The following is a 12,851-nucleotide window of genomic DNA, read 5'->3' as shown; positions in this document are numbered from 1 at the left end:
TGAGCCTGCTTAGTTCTCCCAGAAACTATGTGACACAGCATGTGTGAAGTGTTGTCAAAGAGAGAAGGTCACCTCAGCCTTGGTATCCAGGGTTTTATTGGGGATTGGTCACGTAGACATTGAGCAACTCCATGGCTGACCTTAATTATTCAGTTTTCAGTCCCTCCAGAGGTCATATCTATACTGTGTGGCCTACACCCCAAAAATAAATCGTATTGTTCACATGGTTTGTCAGGCATATCCCAAGGCCCCAGGTAAACAAAGACATTTTTATGAGACTGGATATTCCAAAGATGTGTGGTGGCTCGAAGCTAAATACCCTAGAGAAATATGTTTTTAAGATTAATCCATTCCTGTGGGTGTGAACTCACTGTAAATAAGACCTTTTGATGAGGTGACTTCAATTAGAGTGTGCTTCAGCTGGTTCTGGATGGGTCATAATCCCATTACCAAGAGCCTTATAAAGAAAATCACAGACAGAGAAAGCCACAAGGGAGCAGCCAGAAGCTAGAAGTCAGTGGAACTGAGAGGCCAGAAGAGGCTGCCATATGCATTCCCATGTGACAGAAAAGCCAAGGGCCAAGGGTCACTGTCAGCCAGCCCCACAATGCCACAGACTTTTATGAGAAAGCATCACCTTGACAACACCTTGATTTTGGTCACCTAACCTCAAAACCGTGAGCCAATAAATTCCAACCATTGCATGGTGTCTGCTTAAGCAGCCAAAAAAAACTAAAACAAAAGGCTTAGAGGCTATCTCCCAGGAGCTGGTCAGGGGCCACATGTTTTTTAAAATGTGCAGAGTAAGACCAGCCTAGACCTACTGAGCCAACCCTTCACTGCACGGTGATGAAGATCAGTTGAACTTTTGTCTGCCTCATATGTGGTTACTGATTTATTCCTTTTGTCTTCTCATAGATCTTAAACATTTCATAGTAAATCTGTTAAAAGGGCTAAACAGCTGCTCTTAAGGTATTAGTGAAAAATGTGGAATTTGTTGAAGAATTCATAGGGAAAGTTGAGGAAAGGGTTTATGCAGCATGTAATACAAATATTTCACCTCTAAGTGCTCACGGGATTTCAATTTTCTGTGTCTAGTCACTGTTTCCCTCTTTTTCAATTCTTCACCAAACCCAAACAGTATCTACATTTCCTCCAACTTTGCTGTGTATATTGTTGGGTGCCAGATCTGCCAATCCTATCTGTCAGCCTGGACTCTAAGCAGACTTGCCCAAACATTTCTTCAACAGATGTTAGGCTCTCCCTAAGATGATATCTCACTATAGCTGTGTAGAAAAACAAGGTTTTACTCCATATTGTTACTGTAGTGCAGGTAGTCATAGTATGTCACTCTGCTAGGTTGTATGCGCTCATCTCCATCACACATTTCCTCCTAATGCGTGCCCTATCTCTGTAGATGCTGTTCTAATCTACTCAGTCACCCAAGAGAGATACCTTTCTTTCCTTATTTCTTTCAGTAATTCCCCTGCTCATATTCTAAACCATTACCATGTCATATTTATGTTACCTTCACAATGCTGTGTGCCTTCCCATTGATACTGATCTAATTGCATTTTCATTAGATGATTGTAAAAGATTTTTACTGGTTTCTTTGCCTTTCATATTGCCACCTCTTTCTATTCCACTCTCTTTAGTGCCACCTATTATCTTTGTAAACAACATATATATCACCTGAAAGAGAGAGAGAAAGAGATCTCACTATGTTCAGAAAAAGTGTAGCATTTCAGACTTTGACATCTTTACCTCAGTCTATCTCTTTGCTTTATCTTGTGCCACTCCCCTATGTGCACTGTGTGTTTTATACACAATGAAGCATTCGTTCTAAGTTCCTTGTGCCTGACGTACATGCCAATACCTTTGACTTTGCTCGGGTACTTCTCTCTGCCTGGAATATGTTATTCCAATGTCTTTATTTCAGTAACTCTGGCTCATACTACCAAGTCCAGCATAAATGTCAGTTTTCTTTGAAGGTAGCTTTGGCTCTTCCATGTAGAATTAATCGAATCTTCCTCTCTTCAAACTTGAATGCTCCATTTCTTTCTTATAATACTTACCACACTGCATTATAACTTTTATTATTTGCCTAAGGTTTCTTTCCCACCACATAGGAGAGCAAAAAACAGAGATTTATTAATCTTACCATCTTGATTTCTACTTCAATAACTAGTATATATTAATTGATTAAATATTCACTAATTCATTCACTCATAATATGTTTTAAGCAGTAAAGAAGTTGGAACTACAATTTAAAATCATGACTGTGAAAATTACCCTGAAAAAAAGATGAGAATCTAATGAAAGTGTGCAATAGGGAGACTTGGTTGCAGGGAGAATTGGTTGAGAGAGGTGAGGTAAGTAAGTGACATTTGAACCAAGATACAAAGGTGGAGTAAGAGTTAAATGACAGAGGCAGGGTGTGTGGGTAAGAGCATTTCAGTTAGAGGGAGAAGTAGTTCATATTCTGGAAGGAAGAGCTCATCTTGTGGAAGATGAGGAAGACGTTCAACATCCTGGAGTACAGAGAGCAAGAGGAGCATGGCTGCAGTGGAGAGAAAGCCAGTGCTATAAATGTGAAAGGCTTGCTTTCTTAGGATGCATAAAAGATGCTCTACAGTGCAATGGAAACCCCTTTCAAGGTTTTTAGCAGGAATGACATGAGCAAACTTGCATTTTGAAAATATCATTCTGGCTCCAATGTGATGAGCAGATTGGGAGGAGGCAAGATCAAGGGCAGGGAGATCATCCAAGGTATGATAGAGGTAGAAGTAAGCGGATATATTTTAGGAGGCAAAAATCATCTGTGTTAAGTATTCAGTTGGTTGAAAGGATAATGATAAGGATCACTAATGATGCTTAAATATATGGTGTATGGAACGTATGAGGTAGTACCATTCAATGAATTAGGAAATGTAAGAAAATGAAGTTAGGGGGAATAGTGATGGGGTGGAGTTGTTCAGGTCATGAATTTGATGGAGTTTTGAGGTGTCTTTAAAAAAGACATCTTCGTGGAAATGCTAAATAGATGCTCAGAAGAATGGCAATGTCTTGGCATAAAAAGTTGGTAAAAATCTTGTAGGGTAATAATTAAAGCAATCAGCATGGATGAAATAATGAGATATTATATGTAGAAAGGATTATATGGTAGAGAAGTTTGAACATAGAAAAGAGACAGAATAGGAATGGCCCAAATTATTGAGCTTACTGCAAAATCATAGAAGATGAAGGAAGGGAGTGAATCAACTAAAGGGGGAAATAGAGGAGTGAGCTTCAAGGGTATGTACCAAAGAGATATCAAGTAAGATGAGTACTAAAAATTGTTCTCAGATTTCACCATATGAAGATCACTGGATTGAGGATGACTGGGAGAAAATGAATTACAGATAGTGACTACAGAAAAGTCTTCACGTGTTTTGTTGTAAAGGAAGAAAAGGGATCCAGGTGTAGCTTGAAGGCACGTGAAGTCAATAGAGAATTCGTGTTTATTCATTTATTTTTGTATTATTTTATGGGAGAGAAATTCAGTCCATTTCCTTGCTGATGGGAAAGAGCAAGCTGAGAGTGAAAGGTTAGAGGTTAATATACAGAAAAGCTGCACTAAATTTCCTAAGGACTTTTTGGGGGGAATAGACTGATGAAAACAGAAATGAAAGATAAGTTAGATTTAGTCTCAACTGTCTCCTCAACAGCTAGAAGACTTGGCTCAGCTGGCTCAGGTGGGACTGATGTCAGTCCTAACAGTTGCAATCTACTCTCATCCTGCCTTTTTTTATTTTAATTGAAAAATCTTCATACACATACAGTCCATCCATAGTATACAATCAGTGGCTCACAATATCATGACATAATTGTGTATTCATCACATGATCACTTTTAGAACATTTGCATCACTCCAGAAAAAGAAATAAAAAGAAAAAACTCATCCTTCCTATACCCCTCACCCCTCCCTCTCACTGCTATTTTTACAACTTTAAAAAAATTTATAATATAGCATATATACAAAGCATAGAAAGAAAAAAGCAATGGTTTTTCAAAGCGCTCTTCAACAAGTAAGTACAGGACAAATCCCAGAGTTTGATATGGGCTGCTATACCATCATCTCAGATTATTCCTTCTAGCTGCTCCAGAATATTGGAGGCTGGAAGGAATAAATGTTTTTTTTATCATCACATTCATTTTATTTCTCCTTTTTTGTGAAAAATAGCATATATATGAAAAGCAATAAATTTCTAAGCAAAGCACAACAATTAGTTGTAGAAAGATTGCAGAGTTTGGTATGCATTGACTGCTAGTACTTCAATCTACCCAATTTTTTTTAGCCCTTATTGCCCCCACATTATTTATTTTTTTACTCATCTATATATACCCTGGATAAAGGTAGTATCAGACACAAGGTTTTCATAATCACAGGTCACATTGTAAAAGCTACATAGTTAAACAATTGTCTTCAAGAGTCAAGACTACTGGAAGACTGTCAACAGTTTAAGGCACTTCCTTCTAGCCACTCCTGTCCATCATAAACTAAAAAGGGATATCTATATAATGCATAAAAATGACTTCCTGGATATCCTCTCAACTCTGAATCTCTCAGCCCCTGAAACTTAATTTTCTCTAATTTTTTTCTTCCTCTTTTTGGTCAAGAAGACTTTCTCAATCCCATGTTGCCCAGTCCTGGCTTATACTGGGAGTTCTGTCCCATGTTGCCAGGGAGATTTAGATCCCTTGGAGTCATGTCCCATGCAGGGGGTAGGCAGTGAATTCACCTGCTAAGTTGGCTTAGAGAGAGACCACCGTGGGTTTCGACAATTTCAATAACCTTAAAAATATATTTGAGCTGCTCTTACAATTAAGGTTCCAGAAACTGCAGGTACACAGTGATAGGTTTCCCATCAGTTGAGGTTAACTGTTCTCTAAACATATGTTAACTATTAATGAATTTGGAATTTGTCAAAAAGGCTCCAACATCATTTTGGCTTGATCAACCTGTTATATCAGCTAATTTACAAGTCAGTAGTATATTCTTTGTGTACACACACACACAAACACAAACACACATATACACACATACATATTCACATATATATTCATATAATTGAATAAATTGAACTCCTATTAACTATTACTTGGCATATCATCCCCATACTTAATAAAGTGGAACTTTGTGGACTATAAATACTATTCTTAGGCAACCCCACATCCAATAGCAATAGTCAGCCCACTTCTCATACTGCATGAACATGCAGCAGAAAATCAAATAGGCTTTATTCTCTAGGTATTCCCAAGTTAAGCATTTCTTCATTTCAGAATGTGTTTTTCCTATTTATTCAGTGCTTATATATATATATAAATAATTTGGTATTCTACTTTTTTTCTTGTTATGATATATCATGAGCATATACTCCTTGATCTTGCTTTAAAAACCACCATTCAATAGCTGCATAGTGTTGCATTGTGAACTTGTGGTATCCTCATTTAACCTCTCCTGGATATTTAGCATAATTTACATTTTTACTGTAATAGATAATAAAATAATTGGCACATTTGCACAGAATAATTTATTCATATTTCTAATCCTAATCATTTCCTTGGGATAGATTTACAGAGGTGGGATTATGTACATTCCTTAAATTTTAAATATATATCTTGTACGTATGTATGCATCTAGGAAATGCCACACCAACCCACAGGCCACCGTGAACATGCCTATCTGGTTGCATCCTTTCCAGCACTGAGTATTTAGGTACTTATATTTTCATTAGGCACTTGCTTTCTCCTATTTGTGTTTTCTAGGACTGGTATTTTTGGCTTTTATTTCTCTTAAGGTATTAGCATTTGCTATATTGATATGCATAAGTCTTTTTATTGAAAATATTTAACCACTTGTCATATTCATAGTAATTTTGGACAATTAATTTTTTATCTTTAAGTTTTAAAACTAATTTTTGATGTTTCTATCTTTCAAACATCTTAATTATGATTATTTTCTTTTTGTTACTAATATTCTCTCTCTAGGGATCAGAAAATAGTGTAGTATTTTTTCTATTTTTATTGTCATGATTTTTTATGCATATCTCTTTAATTTATCTAAATTTGCTGTGGGGGGAGGGAGCTCTCTCTTATTTTCTGGGATTCCAAATGTGATAAAATATTTCTCATTATTTCCTGGGCATGGAGTTAACAAAGCATATCACATATCAGCTATTGCATACACACTTAGCACTTGTATTTTGCTCAGAATTAGTACAGAATGCAGAATTCAGCTTTTCAAGTATTTTACACAAGCTAACCATTCGTACCAAACCTTTTATGATTTTAGTTGAATTTATTGCAGATAATGATGTGGTCATTCATTACTCTGCATAGGAATTCACTTGCCCCTCTTTCTATACTCACCATATTCTCTCATTTTCATTTCTTCCTGGATTTACTTCTCCTCACAGTAAGATCATGAATTTCTCTCCTGTGCTCTTGTGTTTTTTATCAGAGCATGCATTTGTGATAATACTCTCAATCTACATTACATATTGAATTATTTCTTCCAACAAATACACAGTTCTTCTAAAATTGATTGCTTTTGAAGTTTAGCTTTGTGAATAAAAACATGTTTTTTACATCTTTTACAGTTTTGAGAAAAAAGTTAACTAATTCTATATATTTATAGAATTTATATATTTATAGAATTATAATTCTATAAATGGAATTTCTAGGGTCTTTTTTTTTTTTTTTGCAAATTATATCAGTGCCTCTGCTTTTCCATTCTTCCAAAAGAAATCCATCACATAATTGATTGTGACAATAGAGTAACAAAGACAAACTCTAAGCCTTACTTGAATTTGAGTACATTTCTTCAAGTTCTACCACAATGCTCACTTATACTCATGAAAAATGAATTTGTGGTGTTGGGGCAATTTCTACATAGGTGTTGTATTCTGCATCTCTGTTATTGCACCACACAGAATGAGACCTGTTGCTCAGCTCTGAAGGTTTGAGTAGCTACAAAGTCCACAATAGCCTATTGCTCAGGAACCAAGGCTTTCACTAACATTCATGTGAACTGTCTATGCATAAAGCATACATTTTAAGGGGGGAAATTACATTGCTTTTCTCAAATGAAGCAATTGCATTATGCTTGTCACATTCAACACACACATTTTAAAGTGTTTGCATAAAAGCTTTGGCTTACAATGGAGCTGGTCGCCTAGAAGAGATTCTGATTTTAAAAAGTCTGTAAAGATGCGTAGCACATGCTAAGTAGCTATCATAACACACCCAAAACACCTACTTTCCTAGGCAAGGGGACTAAAACAGCCATGAAATTGAAAGCTCAAATTACTTTTCTAGATAATTCTAGAGAAAACAATTTATAATTCTGGGAAACTGTTCAACTTTCTCCAAGTGCTCCTAGTTCTAAATTAAATCTCTGCTGCCCAGGAACAGTTGCCTCCATGTCTCTTATTTCTAAGCACTCTGATAGACAGACATTATTCTTTCTGGTTTTTTTTTGTTGTTGTTGTTTTTCTGTCTTCTTCTTTTTTAATCTCAGTTGAGTTTTTGAGATATGCAGACAGAAACTTTAACCTTTCACAGCTGTGCCTCATCACTCAAACAAATGTTGAGGCTGAAAGCAGAACAGAGATAACTAAAGGCCTTCTGAAACAGACTGTTGAAGGAGATTTGCCAGTAAGACTTGCCAAATTTCTCATTTCTTAACCTTTCACTTCCTGTTCAATAAAAAGAACACATCCTATTAATTACTAATTGTTTGACATTATAAGTTGACTAAAGCTTTTCTGCCCTTATGTAATTAAAGACATAAGAACATTTTCAAGAAATCTTTCTCTCCATACCTATGCTTAAAGTCATTTTCACTGCAGTTATAAGGTTTTGCTAAGAACTTTACAGTTGGGTTGTAATGGGTTCTGTCCACTAAAGGAAGGAAGTTACCGGGTCTGTGTTACTTTAAGTTTAAGACATTTGTAAGTCAAGGTTATCATGTTGATCACTCACAAAGACAACTTGTCTCTGAGTAACTGGCAGCAGTAGAAAAGTTTTGAGACCCTCTGCCTTTTATTTTTTAGTTATGCATGACACAGATTCACCAAGTTAAAACATGAAGAAGTAGAAAGTCTTTGTTTAGAAATCTGAACTAGCATCACCTGGCACCCCCATAGCTGCTCTGCACAGCAGTCTTCTCCCTTTCTGGTTGGAAAACGATTTTAGCTAAGAAGAAAAGGGTGTCTTGTTTGCTGTGGGGCACTGTGGCCCAATGTATATTTATTCCTTTTAATTTAATTTGTTTTGTTCCTTTTGAGGGCTGCTGAATGCTGCAGGGATGTAGCAATAGCTTAACCGTGAGTGATATTAGTCATAATAAAGTACTGTCCTTTGGAATACCCTTTCATCACTCGTGTGACTGCTACCCAAATAAACAGATGTAGGCACAAATTCAAATACCACAGCCACAGCTCTATTCTTAACTCTTTCAGATGTTATCCAAAAGCAGGTCTTTTTCTTCCATTTCTCTTTCCTTTATTCCCTCCTGTCCATTCCCAATTCAGATGAGCAGAATATTGTATTCATCCAGCAGCATCTGGGAGCATTGGGATATACAGGTGATTTTTCAAACTGCTTCAGGGAGCTGAGACTGTCTTTGCACGGGTGGAGGGTGGAGGCTAGAGGATGGAGGGAGGAGAGAAGCAAAGCCGGTATGCACATTCAGTATTCCCCTTCACCAAAAGGTTTCTCTCCTTCCTGTTTTTCCATATTAAGCTTTTGCTTAAGCTTTGGGTGAAAGCCAATGAACAAAATAACTGAAACTAGCCAATAGAAATAAGTATCCCTGTAAAGGTGACTGGTGCTCTATTTGGACTGGGTGGTGGTGGTTGCAGGACCCTGACTATGTGAGCCGCGGGTAGATAGGGGCGTGTGGGAACAGGAATGGTGCATCTGTCTGTGTCATGTGAAAAGTAATATCAGCTTGTATGTCCTCCTAACTACCTGGTTATGATATGCGTGTGAGACAGACAGAATGTGTGCATGAGAGAGAGGGTGGGAGTGCGTAGAAAGGAGGGTAGGCTGCTGAATGGTGCACAGAGGTGGCAAGTGACCACCAAGACAGAGTTAAAGAAGTTGGGAGTATTCCTTAGTGCTCCCTACCATCTGAATAGAAAGAAGACCTGGATAGAATAATGGTTTGCCTCTGAAATCATGAACTAAAAGAGATGGGCTTGTATTTAAGGAATATTAAAATTAAATTATCCCACAAAATGTGGGAAGACTAGTTTACTTGAGTACAAAATTAATTGCAATGAAAAGTCCTATGATGTTTCAGTCTCTGCAATATGGTCCTTTGAGTGTAAATGCTTCTGCCCAGGGAGAGGAAATTGGGAAGGTAGGAACAGTTACAGGACAATGATGCTTCTTCTTTAGATTGTCTTCTTCCTGATGGGAAAGGCCACAATGATGGTCAAACAAGCTGTACCTGGTGAATATGGATATGAGAAAGGCCTGCACGGTGGTTACATAAAATCAGCACTGGACACTGTTCTAGTTTGCTAGCTGCCGGAATGCAATATACCAGAAACAGAAGGGCTTTTAACAAGGGGAATTTAATGAGTTACTAGTTTACAGTTCTAAGGCCAAGAAAATGTCCTGATTAAAACAAGTCTATAGACATGTCCAATTTAAGGCATCTGGGGAAAGATACCTTGTTTCAAGAAGGCCAACGATGTTCAACGTTTCTCTCTCAGCTGGAAGGGCACATGGTGAACATGGAGGCATCTGCTGGCTTTCATGTGGCTCTACCAAAAAGGGACTCTCTCCAAAATGTTTCCTCTTTTAAAGGATTCCAGCAAGCAACTCCACCTTCAGTGGGTGGAGACACACCTCTATGGAAATCATCTAATCAAAAGTTACCACCCACAATTGGGTGGGTCACGTCTTCATGGAAACAATCAAAATGCTCCCACCCAGCAATACTGAATGAGGAGTAAAGGGCATGGCTTTTCTGGGGTCCTCCATAGAGTTAGTCCGGCACAGACACGTTTGCTTAAGATCTTCTAGAGGGCATGTGCCCTGTCCTGTGACCTCTCTGACTGTTGGCATAAATTTCTCAAGTCACACTTGAAGTTCTTTATGTCTCTTTGAAGTCAACCAAACAGACCAGTTAGGCTATAGTTATTGTTTCAAAATGTGTATCATGACCCTTGAGTGAGTACCAGGTCTTGATCACCACTGAAAAAAAGATAGAAGAGCATATAATAGAAAAGAATAGAGAATTTCTTGGTGCATCCTATGTAGAATTACTTCACGTAATGGTTGTTTCAGATTCAGGTGTGAGTATGTATGTGCTACGTAATGATGTGAAATGTATTTCTCACTATTATCAAAAATGTTTGAGAGTCACTGGCTTTGTTTCATAAAACAACATGTCTTATTAAGTATGACAGGGGTGGGAAACAAAGATTTAGAAGACTTGGAGTCTAGTCATGGCTATACTATTCAATAGCTGAATGACTGTATCAATTCACTTTTCTCAACTGTAAAATTAGGGCATTTAATTACATGCTCTCCAAGGCCCCTTCCAGTTTGAAAATTTAGGCATAATCTCACTTTTCATGCAGTGGCTGACATGGTGATGAGTGAAGAATTGTTCAGAGGTTGATGGTCTGGAGCAGCATTTTCCTGGCCCACCTTGATTCTCTCCCTGTTCTTAGCCAGAAGAAGAGGAGAGCAATGATTTCTACTATATTTCAAAAGATGAATGGAGAGGACTAGTAATATTCCTGTGATAGTGTTGCATAAATGTAGTTGTTATTAAAAACTGAAAGCAGATCGAGATGGACCTGCTTTTAACTGACATGGCTCAGTTTTAATGCTCAATAGAACTTATCTTCTTACTTGATGGTAAGCTGCTGATATGACCAATGCACAACAGCCAGTTCAGGACATATGGCACGTTTAATGGTGGAGGATGCAGAGTCCATCCACTCAAGAACCACTAGACTGTACTGCATGCTGATACCTTTAATCAATGGGCTTGGAAGCCAGAGACAGGACATTTACTAAAGGACCCAAAGCCGATGGCAGGAAGCACTATTCACGGTGCTGTAGTGAGAGCAGCAGCAAGCTTTTTCTCATCCCAGCACAGGCACTGAGGCTGGGACTCAGAATGACCAGGTGTCAATCTGCCTCAACCTGACACTCTTGAGGCATCATCTACACTGGGATTTTATAAGACATGCCCATCTGGTTGACATTAAGCCAGGCCATATCTTCTTCACACAAATGTCTGGTTATCACATATTTAAAAAGCATGTATTCTTTTCTCGTTTATTTACAGTCTATTTGTAATCAACATGTTTAGAATGCTTTTTGGGATTCAAGATCATTAATATAATTTTAATACCCAACATACGGTTTCTTTAGAAATCTCTGCATTGACACCCAAGAGCTTTATATACATTCTCATATCTGGATGATAAAGTTCTTGGTAGCAGAGCCCAATATGTTTTTAGTTTTTGGTTTTTTTTTTTTTCTTTTTTTCACTTTAAGCTCTGTCACTCATGGAAGTTGAATCAGTAGGCTATTAGTTTGCCCAATGGATAATCTAAAGTCCCATGGAACAACGGCTTGCAGTCACTAGAATTTCTGACTGTGAAATTTACTTTTCATTTTTATTCAAAGAGCACTGTCAATTTTGCCTTTAGAACTGAAGTGAAAACATAACTGGTAATGAATTTAAAATCTCTTAGAACATACTTTAATGCCTTTTGCTAGTGTTAAAAAAAATACCTTCTCACTGTATATTGAAGGTGTATAAAGTTCTTACATTTTAGATTTTGTTTATAATATTTCAAAGGGTGGTCATTACACTTTGTCTTCAGGCCAAGTGATTAGGATTTATTTTACTATTCACTTTAGTTTTCTTAAAAAAAAAAAATTCAAAGTAGATACTTAGTCGTCAAAAGTAGGGAATGGATGAACAGCAGGAAGGAAAAAATGATTATCAGCAGGACAAGAAATATTGTGCCAGAGTACTTTAAAAGATGCAGTGGGGAAGCAATTCTTTTGTCACTATTTAAATGTTCCTTAAATGGAGTTTTTGTATGTTAATGGAAATAAACCCTGGTCATGTTCACTGTCCCTTAATTGAGCCTCCAGCATGCAAAATCTACAGTGAAGCACAGTTGGATTTATATCCTTGTAAGAGCTTTACTTTGCGGGAATCAGAGAACTGTTTCTAAAGGTAAGATTGGAGTTTTATCTACTTTGGCACTTTGTCATTTTCTCTTCCTTCACCCTGAAATTTAACACAACTGTCAAAAGTTATCAACTACAAATAGGAACCCAATACACCATATATCTCATCTCCTATGAAATTCTGTTTGCATCTAATACTAAAGCGTTCAGAGAAGAAGATGTTGAAACTTGGTCACACATCATTCCTTCTTTTTTTTTGCTTTCTGATCCTAAGTCAGACAACTTTTTCTCTAAATAAAAGTTATACATTTTTAGCAACTGCCTATGCAGTCATTCACGGTATGGTATAGGCACGCAGATCAGGTGGTCATGGAAGACTTTTGGTCAGAGCTGAAAAAGCAAGATCCAAATTTCATTCCAAATTGAAGTTTCAGTTGACTAATTCAATAAAAAATCTCTTTATCTGAAAACATATCAGGTTCTAGCCTTTGAGTTTGGCTCCAGAAATATGAAAATAATCATCAGATTCTGCCCTAGAATAACACTGTTAGCAGTGGAAAGATGAAATGGTGTAAAAGGACGTATTTCCTCCTCTGCAGATCTGGATTTTGTCTTTTGAAACACTGTATTTA

General features: G+C 37.3%; 2 long non-coding RNA genes across 7 annotated transcripts in view; one reads left to right on the top strand and one right to left on the bottom strand.

Moving 5' to 3' along the window:
• Positions 1 to 12,851, top strand: part of LOC143679336 (uncharacterized) — a 364,318-nt gene that overhangs the window by 119,571 nt on the left and 231,896 nt on the right. The window lies entirely within an intron of this gene.
• LOC143679334 (uncharacterized) overlaps positions 1 to 12,851 on the bottom strand; it is a 43,498-nt gene that overhangs the window by 11,931 nt on the left and 18,716 nt on the right. Inside the window, exon 4 of one of the 3 annotated variants that reach the window (XR_013173660.1) lies at positions 8,479 to 8,690. The exons of 1 other annotated variant lie outside the window; for it this stretch is intronic. This is a non-coding gene — a long non-coding RNA (uncharacterized LOC143679334). Of the gene's footprint in view, positions 1 to 8,478; positions 8,691 to 10,629; positions 10,729 to 12,851 lie in introns of those variants that run through there. One more of the 3 variants, XR_013173661.1, reaches the window with a different exon arrangement.

The sequence above is a fragment of the Tamandua tetradactyla genome, chromosome 4 (assembly GCF_023851605.1).
Source record: "Tamandua tetradactyla isolate mTamTet1 chromosome 4, mTamTet1.pri, whole genome shotgun sequence".
Taxonomy (NCBI): Eukaryota; Metazoa; Chordata; class Mammalia; order Pilosa; family Myrmecophagidae; genus Tamandua; species Tamandua tetradactyla.
This window is presented reverse-complemented; position numbering and strand designations above follow the sequence as displayed.